The sequence below is a fragment of the Sceloporus occidentalis genome, unplaced genomic scaffold (genome assembly GCF_023333645.1).
Source record: "Sceloporus occidentalis isolate IW3139 unplaced genomic scaffold, rSceOcc1.0.p SCAF_4, whole genome shotgun sequence".
Lineage (NCBI taxonomy): Eukaryota > Metazoa > Chordata > Lepidosauria > Squamata > Phrynosomatidae > Sceloporus > Sceloporus occidentalis.
In genome coordinates, this window is record NW_028316984.1 from 108041221 (window position 1) to 108048603 (window position 7383).

Below are 7383 nucleotides of genomic sequence, written 5' to 3' on the forward strand. Positions count from 1 at the left end.
TACAGTTCTACTTGGAAATTATATAGCTAATCATAGCAATAATTGTGAACCCAAGTTTCTAAGCAATTACTATAAAGCTTGAAATGTACTGTCAAACTGACCTAGCCACTGTTTTACATGATGTGACCTAATACTGCCTGTTGTAACAAGAACAAGGAAGAGGGGAATACTGAATACATATTTCCACTGACGTCCACAAAGATTGCTGTGCTCAGCACACAGGCTTATATTACTCAGGGAAAAATGGGTCTGAATGAATGAAGTCTGTTATATAACTCTATGCAAGAAATAGGAAAGGATTCCGTGTGTGACTGCTAGTCTCCCTTTGCAGATGTAAATGTTGATGTTCCTATGCCTGGATGGTTAGGGAGTATTTTCAGATGGAGATTTTTCTTCTTCTTCTTCCTAGAGTTATACAATTTCCAACAGACCAGCCATATAGGCATGTCCTACATTAAGAAAGAAGAGGAGTTAAGAGGTCCTTTAAGAGTTTTGACAAAAAGTTTCCAGAGAGTTTCCAGCAGGCTCAAGGAAATTATAGCTAATAAGCTATGCACAACTTGGAACTAATCTGAGCCATAACTCAATCACAGAACCTGCTTTCAGTGAAAAAAAGCTTACCCTTGGAGTTTTCTGCAGAAATTCAAAGGGCCAGTCTCTTAACAACAGAGTAAATCCCACCTGCCAAGCACTGTTCATATGGTGGGGGAAGGGGCACTTTTCATAAGCATGGATTGCAAATGGAACCCTCCCATTTTCAAGAAACCTGGACATGAATCCATAAAACTGTTGCATTTCCTTTTTTAATTTGCCATTGTGGAATTTCTGAGGGGATCATTCACATAAAGGTTTATTTAAAGTCACTCTTGTAATCAGCAACTTAATCAAGGGCTCATTCCCACTATGATTCAAAGCGAATTCTGGTCGGATTATATGTGCCTTGTTGCCACTTGAAACCGGTTTTGATCCTACTGAGGTCAGCTTCAAATGTGATGAAGCAAGGCAAATGCAAAAAAACCCACTCTTTCCTGGCACTAGTTCTTTGCTGGTTCTTTTGAAAAGAATCGATTCCAAAGTGTCTTCAACCAGTAGGAACGAGGGATCTGAATCACATCATTCTGGAGGAGAGGGACTATTGCAGAGGGGGTTGGCAGAGGGGTGGTTACCATCCCTCCTCAGTTTTTGGGAAATCAGACATTCCTTCTCCCCTCACAGCACTGCCTTTGTGCTTGTGGTGTGACCTATGGATGCATTAGCATATATTTTCTTTTTATTAAAAAAATTGACAGAAAATGCAGTCCATTGTATTTGCAACTACTTGCAATTACTGGGTGGTGCACCAGGCAATTGGGCTGACTGCAGGTCAGTGAGACAAGAAGCTGCAAAACCAATGGCTCGCATATTCTGTCATTTTTTATTTTTTTAAATATATATATATATATATATATATATATATATATATATATATATATTCACATACTGCTCAAAGGGGAAATGGTGTGCTTGACTGCTGTGGGGCTGCTGGGGTGGAGGAAAAGAGGGAGAGATTCTTCCCCACCCCCTCCTTGGTTTCCCAGCCTTTACTTTTGAGTAGAGCCCAGGCCCCAGGCCCTCCTCCTCCTCCTCCACCTCCTCTGCCCCTCTCAGCTTCCCAGCCTTTACTTTTAAGTAGAGCCTGGGCTGCTGGGTTGAAAAAGAGGGAGTGATCCTTCCAAACAAGTGTGGTGCAGCAGTTTCAATGTTGGATTGGGACTCTGGAGACTAGTGTTTGAATCCCAGATCAGCTATACAAACAAGTGGGTGACCTTAGGCTACTCAAACACTTTCAGCCTCAGAGGATGGCAATGGGAAAGTCCTCCATGACACCCATAGATGCATGCATCCCTGGGGAGAGTCCTCCATGACACCCATAGATGCATACATCCCTGGGGAGAGTCCTCCATGACACGCATGGATGCATGCATTCCAGAGGAGAGTGCTCCATGACATTCATGGACGCATGCATCCCAGGGAAGAATTCTGGCCACTGCACTCATGACTCCCTCCCATGTTTTCTTGAATGTGTTGCCGGTTGCATCACTGATGACAGGTAGATGACTGACAGGCATTTTGAAGTGACACAAACTAGTGGGAATGACAATCGTGTGAAAAAAGAAGTGAATAAAGAAAAGATCAGCTTCCATAGTGGTAACGATGCATCAACTGGAATCAGTTCACCAATGCTGAGTGAAAGCTAATCACAAACCAGTTTAAAGTGGGAATGAGCCCCAAGATGATATTTAAAATTGATGATACATGATTTTGCAACTGAATAATGGCATATAATTTCTAGATGCAAACTAATGTAACCTAGTGATTTGAATGTTGCACTGTGACTCTGGAGAACAGGGTTCAAACCCACTGGGTGGACCTGAGCAAATCACACTCTCTCAACCTGAGAGGATGGCAATGGCAAACCCCCTCTGAACAAATCTTTCTAAGAAAGCCCTGTGAAAGATTCATCTTAGGGTTGCCGTAAGTCAGAAATGACTTGAAGGCACACAACAACAACAACAATCCATGATTAATCTTAATACGTGTCTCTTATTGCCTGTGTCAGTGCAAAATCTACTTTTCTATAAGCAGAAAATAGTAAGAGTGGTTGGAATGCAACAGCTGAATGTCACAGTTTTACATGGAATACACAATTGACTATCTTTTAGTGTTTATAAAATGAATTTTACTTAGATTTTCTATACACTTCAACCAAGTTGCTATCGGAACAATTCATTTTAATGGGTTAATGATGTCCATGCAGCACAGCGCTGTTTGGACACTATGCTGTGTGGATGTCATCATTGTGTGCCGTGTATGGACAGGTGTGTGCAATGATGGTGGCCAGGGTGCGCAGCAGAATTGCTGAGCGTGTAAACACTCAGCCTCCACACATCCCTAATTCAGGTCCAGGCCGGCACAAAGTGCCTGTCTGTCAAGTCCCTTAGTAGCTATTTCCACTGATAGTGCTCTATCTATGTGTGGGGAAAAAACTTTGGTGTAGTAACTTAACCAAACAAACTTCTGTGAGATAGAGTATTTCATTGCAGGTGGCACCAGTCTTTTCTAGAAATGCTTAAATGACCTCTGTTTTCTTCCCCTTGAATGAATATAGGTGCGGTACAGACTGCCCAAATACCGCATACTGGTGATACTAGGGTTAGGGAACGCACGGCAACCGCACAGTCCCTAACCCTAGTACGGAGTAGTGCCATAACAATGGTGGCGTCCTGTGTACACCGGTGCTGCCATTGTGACATAAGCGCCACACGTCATCCACACGGCACCATGCATCGCTTACATTGTGAGTGCGCCATTGACACACTCATGGCATCCACCCTTCGGCGCAAAAAGAATCCGGTTTCTTCCGGGTTCTTTTTACTCTGGAGGGAAGCTGTGCAGTTTCCCTCGCCCTTCTACAATCGAAAGTACTACTGACATTACATGGTTGAAATTCAAAACTTTACTGCATAACACTTGCTGATACAATGATACTTGAGGGGGAGGGGGGCTGGTGGCAAATTCTTCAAAAAACAACTTGGGAGATAGTTTGAAAACATTGATTTCAAGCATGATTCTGGAGTATGATAAACTGATTGCTAACAAGAAGTGTAATATATTTCATTAACAAAATGTAAACAGTAAGAAAAGCTGAACACTGTATTAAAACTTGTATCACTTTGAATTTTGATTTTATTTTATGATAAATAACAATCTTAAGTAATAAGTGTGATTAACTGATATTAATTGAATTTTTCCTTTTTTATAATATGGTTTATTTGCAAAATAGTTTAATCATTAATTATACCTTTACTTGGAAAGTGAGCCAATAAAAACCTATTGCAGCCCAAAGAAGTTTGGCCTATTTTAATTTTGGCTCCCAGCTACTGCCAAATTGTGCAGGTCTGATCTAAATGGTTACAAAATGGTGCAGGAAATCCACATTGTTCATTCTACTCTCTCTTGTGGACACAGAAATACATTATTATGCAATTGTTGCATAAGATCTGTTTCCTGTTACATTATAAGCGCCTGTACCTATGAGACCCAACTCTTTTTTTTTTTTTTTTGGCCACAAAATTTTGGGGAATGGGAAGCTGGCAATCCAAAAATCAACTTAGCCATTTCATTGAACTGATTTAATAGCCAATTTGCTTTGTTTACATCTTATATTTAACAATTTGTCCTCAGTATAACAAAGAACCAAATTACTCTAAGCTTTTCAAGTTAGAAATACATTAATAAATAGTAATCAAACACATATGGATCAGCTAACCCTTTGTCATCTCAATTTTTCAGCTGCTTTTAAAAAATGTCTCTCTTGTTCTTCCATTGCCCACCTTTGTCTCTCAGTTGCTGTAAATGTTGTTCAACCTGCAAAAGTAGTTTGTATTCAAATAACTCAACAGGAGATAGACTTGCCCTTCCCTATAGACTCAGGCAAAAGCTAACTGCTGCAACTTCTCCTAGCCTATGTGTTTTTCCTCATTAATAACTTTTGTAATCTTGACCAGTCTCTTATGTTGCTTGGCTACGTTTCTTGTTTTTAATCTATGAAATGCTGGAGGGTATGAAATTCAACATATATAACAATGTATTCAACAACAGTGTGATGCAGCAGCTAAAAAGGACAATGTGATTATAGGCTGCATCAACAGAAGTATAGTGTCTAGATCAAAGGAAGTAATAGTGCCACTCTATTCTGCCTGGGTCAAGCCTCACCTGGAAAACTGTCCTGTTCTGGGCACCACAATTCAAAAAGGATATTGACAAGCTGGAGCAAGTCCAGAGGAGGGTGGCCAAAATGGTGAAGAGTCTGGAAACCACACCTTATGAGGAGAGACTTAGGGAGATGGGTATGTTTAGCCTGGAGAAGAGACAGTTAAGAGGTGATAAGATAGCCCTTGATAGGTATTTGAAGGAGTGTCACATTGAGGGTAGAGCAAGCTTGTTTTCTGCTGCTTCAGAGAATAGGACATGAAACAATGGAAGCTACAGAAAAAGAGATTCATAGAATCATAGAATCGTAGAGTTGGAAGAGACCACAAGGGCCATCCAGTCCAACCACCTGCCATGCAGGAAATCTCAATCTCAGGCGTGTTACAGACCGCCTAAAAGCGGCAGTCTGCCACCGCCGCCGCCGGTTGCTGGGTCCGGGAACCACAGCGGCCAAACCGTGCAATTCCTGGGCACATCCAAAAAGAAGCGCTGAAATGGTGCTTCCTTTTGTGCCCTGGAAGTGGCGCCACAAGGCGCTAGTCACACACTCGTGGCATCACTTCCGCCATGTGGCATCCAGACGCTATGCATCCGCAATGTCAAAATGGCACCCCCGTGTGGACGGGCGCCACCATTTTGTACGGACTCGGTCCATACTAGGGTTGAGGGGCGTCAGGAAGTGATGCCCCTTCGGAACCCTAATACGCCCCTTCCTAACCCTAATATGTACTTTAGGTGCATGTGTGACGCGCCAAAGCATCCCTTACAGATGGCCATCCAGCCTCTGTTTAAAGATCTCCAAAGAAGGTCAACATTAGGAGGAACTTCCTGACAGTAGGAGCTGTTCAAAGTGGAACACACTCCCTTGGAGTATGGTGAAGCCTCTTTCTTCGGAGGTCTTCAAACAGAGGCTGGATGGCCATCTGTTGGGGGTACTTTGATTAAGAGTTCCTGCATGGCAGGGGGTTGGATTGGATGGTCCTTGTGGTCTCTTACAATTCTATGATTCAATGAACTGTTGCTGAGAGGCTTTGCTCTTATCACACAGAATGTCTTATATGTACAACTCATATGGCCTGATTTATGGCATCATCCACTGCAGGCTTGCTTGGGATAATCACATTGAAATGAAACTGCAGAAAACACCCAAGTGTTCAACTTTGATTTATGCTTGTATAACTTCTGTTTCTTTGAATGAGCTTGCCTGCACAGGAAAACTTCCTAGTGGAATTCTGTATTCAATGCTGGAAGCCACCATTTCATTTCTGTTTTGTTATTTTTGATCATTTCTTTGTGTATCTTTCTGTATTCCATTATCTTAATTAGCCCCTTAGCTTATTGTCCTAATTAGAAGAGATGGGACAGCGTTCTCATACTCTTGCTCAACCTGAGTGAGTTTCTGAGAACCAGCACATTGCTAACGCTGACTGGCAGATCTAATTTTTAAAATATTTTTTTAAAAACCTATTCTGAAGCAGCACATGACAGAAAGTAATAAAAAGAAGACCAATGTTTATCTTCATTACAGGGAAGCAAGATATATGGTTGTGAGAATTTTGCCAACATGTTCTTTTATTTCCCTTTCTCAAGTGTTTTAGATTAAAGAACACACAAGCTAACCTTGTTTTCTCACTTAGGTAATTATGTTACTAAGTTAAACAAATAGGACCTATTCATCAAAAACAAATGAACAAAGAAAAGGGATATCAGAATTGCTCTATACTCTCCATCTTTTTCTACCATTTATTAAAGCTCTGCCCTGCTTTTTTGTCTAATGTTCTGCTGCTAATCTCTTCTTTGGTGTTGATCTTCAGGACCACACCTCTATCATTAAAAAAAAATATCTAAGGCTATATAAAAGCAAAATTGTTCACCAATGCATTTACTTATCTCTCGTTATTTTATTACTCCATTGTTTTCTATCCCTGGCCTCCAGAAGCAGCTCTGTACCTTTTTAGTGTGTAATGATATAGGTGTGTCTTCAGCCACTTCTAGCAGTTGGAATGGGGTTATAAGTACGATAATATCTCTAATTATGTAGTGCAGTTAAGATCTTAGATAGTATAGTAGTTTGCCTTGAAAATCTGTGCCATTCCAAGAGGAGGCAGAAAAATAAAAGATGGATATAAACACTGCATAGCAAAGAGTTCGATGTTATAGGATGTGGGAGAACCATTGGAAGGCGCTCTCCTTCCAAGCATACAGTTGTAAACAGAATATTTTAAAAAGAAACTCAAAAGTGAGAAATAGGGCAAAACCTCTTCCAGAGTGCTTAGGTTTACCAAGGTAATCAGTGACAAGAAAAAACAAGTAGGCAATGGTAGACACTTAATTGTAGACAATTAGAGTTCATTCATGGCTAGTTGTTCAAGAACTGCAGCCAGGGTCTGGGATTATTTGAATCCCTGTTCCAGTTTCAGAGAATGGAAGTAATGGCTTAGGGTACAGTCAGCCTTCCACATCCATGGATTCTGCAATCATAGATTAAACCATCCATGGTTTGAAATGTTGTTTTTTTTTTTTGGGGGGGGGGGGGACTCCAAAAAGCAAACCTTGATTTTGCCATTTTATATAAGGGATATTGTTTTACTATACCATTATATTTAATTGGACTTGAGCATCCATGGATTT